The following is a 3,231-nucleotide window of genomic DNA, read 5'->3' as shown; positions in this document are numbered from 1 at the left end:
TATATCATCTTGAACTCATAAGATTGCTGCAAGGATTAAATGAGATTAAAAAAAAATATATATATATATACACCCCATCTCATTCCAAAGTGGTGTTGAGTAGTTCAATTCAACCCCAAATTCAACTTACAAGGGAACATGATGATGTAGTAGTAAGAGCACTTAAGATTCCACACACTGGGGTGTAAATTCAGGTTCTCCCACTTATTAAAACGATGACTTCTCCAAGGCCCAAAGATATTTGTGAATCACTGGGCACTCAGAAATTGATCATTATTGTTATTTGGCTGAAAGAAGTCTACATCAAGGCATTCTTCTCAGGAGGAATAGGGCAGACATTCAGAGGAAGAAATAAAAGGTTGACTTATATTGAGTTAGTTCAGAAGAGGTAGAGGACAATAGACATACTTCTCAGGTAGCCAGGGGCTCAGCCTAGACTCAGAAAGCAGCAGATTGAATCTCAAGGCAGAAGTCATTTCAAATGCTGCTATTTAGCCCTTATTCCATTCAGCTTTCTATCATAGTTAATTATTTCTATGTCTGTCTCCTGCATTAAATTGTATCTTCCTTGAAGTCAGTGAGCTCGTCTTTGTAAACCCAATGCTTGCACCGTGCTTGGCATTCAGAATCAGGCACAAATGCTTGTGAGTGAATGCAACAGCAAATGCCATCTGCCTGGTGAACTCTTAGACACGTGTTAAGGCCCAGTTTAAATATAATCTGCTCTCTGAAATGGACTGAATTGAGAAAAGAAGGATATAGATTTCAAGACAGAAGTAATGAGAGACCTGGATGGAGAATCCCAATCCTGGAAAAATGTATCCAGAATTATGGAAATTCAGAAAAACTCTGCCAAAGTAGATGCTGCATTTATACCTATATTACAGACTGTGTGCTCTTTAACACACACAAGTCCTCATAGAGACTGAGAAGTCATCTCTCAAGGGGGCTGATCCTGTGGGAAAAGCTATTGTCAGAGCTGCCTATGAGTTGAGTGTGGCTAGAACAGGCAGCTGGGATCCCAAGGGCTCAGACCATGGCAGAGCCAGGCAGAGCTGCAGTCACCCCTTAGGGCTCACTCTACAGCCTGGGTGAGTTGCGGGTGCTCACTCTGGACTGGACGGGAGCTAAAAGGGACTCTACTATGTCCCCCTTCCCCATCCCACTGCACTCTGCGTTTGCTCTGCCATAAACTCTTCATGATGAGAGTCACAGTCTCAAGTCTGCCAGATGAGTTTCAGATTTCTAGAGTTTTCAAGGCATGTTGAGTCTCTGTATTGTTTTCTTTAGTATACTTCCTTCCCTTCATTTTCTGCAAATCCTGCTCACCCTAACAGCCGACCTTTCAAGAACTGGTCAATGCTCAGAGACAGCATTGCCTAAAACAAACAAACAAACAAAAACAAAAACAAAAAATAGTGACCGAGTGTTTCAAAAGGTCTAGACATCCAGGGATGACAAAGGGCTTTTTTCCCATCTGTCTTTCCCTGCTGCCTGAGCATCCTCTCCCGGCCCGTAGGACCCTCCACCCAAGGCAACAGAACCCAGGCTGGTCTGGACTTGGCTGGGGGTAACCCTCATCTCCCAGATGGATCTAGAACACAAGGTTCCTCCTGTGGTTTCCCAGTGATGTCTAGAAGTTGCATCTGCTCACAGAACTGTGCAGCTATAAGACTAGGTGCAGTTATGGTTGTGCAGAAAACAGTACGCAATCGCCACTGGCCTTGTCTGGGTGAAATAAGGGCCAAAACCACACAGCCATGTGTGTAGACTTCCTTTCCTTTCTCTTCTTTGTTCCTTTTCCTCCCTGTAAATGTTTTCTTTCCTGGACCTGGGGAGTCAGAGAAACCCAGCAAACTGTTATTTCCTTCAGCATTACAACAACTTGTGCTCAGATTAGCCCTGCTGGTTTTAATCGGAACATTTGCAATTCCTGAAGCAGTCGGGTCCTTAGGATGCCAACCCCAGATCACATCACTGCAGGGTGTGCCTATCTCTGCCGATGGGGGCAGGGAGCAGCACCAGAGGGTGAGCTGGAGGAGGGAGTCACACACAGTGGGCTTTTGTCCTGGACTGTGTGTTAAAACAGGTACAATGTGAATCAAAGAGGAGACAAAAGGGGGAGGCTGCCCTGTGTCCCAGTGTGAAGAAAACAGCCTGCTCTGAAGTTATCGCGTCTCTGAGTACAATGTAATTTCTTCTCGGGCAGTGCTCTGATAGCCTGACCAGCAGGGAGGGCTGGAAGTCGTGCACGCCAGACAGAGGGAGAAGTCATGATGAGTGATATCGCGGTTTCAGGCACCAGACTCAGGTTTCCCCAGCCTTCATTTAGGGCACAAATCGCTGACCCAATCTTCAGCCAAAGCTTTCCCAAGGCCAGTCACACCTTCCTCCCTCCCTTCCCCCATGCCTTTTGCCTCTTTTGTCAGGACTATAAAGAATACCACCTGGGCATCTGAAGTTATAAGAAAATTCCTGCAAAGAATTTCAAAATATCCAGGGTCTCAAGAGCACAGGAAATATCCAGGCAATTCTCCTGTCCTGGGCAAGCCTCCACTCATATCCTCCCAGAAGTATGACACCCCCTTAGGTAAGAAGCCCTTCAGGCCAGGCACGTGGCTCACTCCTATAATCCCAGTACTTTGGGAGTCCAGGGTAGGAGGATTGCTTGAGACCAAAAGTTCAAGACCAGGTTGGGCAATATAGTGAGACCCCCATCTCTACAAAAAATTTAAAAATTAGCCAGGCATGGTGGTGTGCATCTGTAGTCCCAGCTACTTTGGAGGCTGAGGTGGGAGAATTGCTTGACCTTAGGAAGTCGAGGCTACAACAAGCCGTAATGGTGTCCCCTGCACTCCAGCCTAAGCCACAGAGTGAAACTGCATCTCAAAGAAAAAAAAAAAAGCCTTGAGAGAAAGACTCATCCACATCCCTCTGTGCCCCATTCTAACCTCCACCAAACCCCACAGCATCTTTTTTTTTTTTTTTTTGAGTCTTGCTCTGTTGCCCAGGTTTGAGGGCAGTGGTGCAATCTCAGCTCACTGCAACCTCCACCTCCTGGATTCAAGCAATCCTCTCACCTCAGCCTCCCGAGTAGCTGGAATTACAGGCGCCGGCCACCACACCTGGCTAATTTTTTGTATTTTTAGTAGAGACAGGGTTTCACCATGTTGGCCAGGCTGGTCTTGAACTCCTGACCTCAAGTGATCCACCCGCCTCGGTATCCCAAAG

The sequence above is a fragment of the Pongo abelii genome, chromosome 9, assembly GCF_028885655.2.
Source record: "Pongo abelii isolate AG06213 chromosome 9, NHGRI_mPonAbe1-v2.0_pri, whole genome shotgun sequence".
NCBI classification, from domain to species: domain Eukaryota; kingdom Metazoa; phylum Chordata; class Mammalia; order Primates; family Hominidae; genus Pongo; species Pongo abelii.
This window is presented reverse-complemented; position numbering follows the sequence as displayed.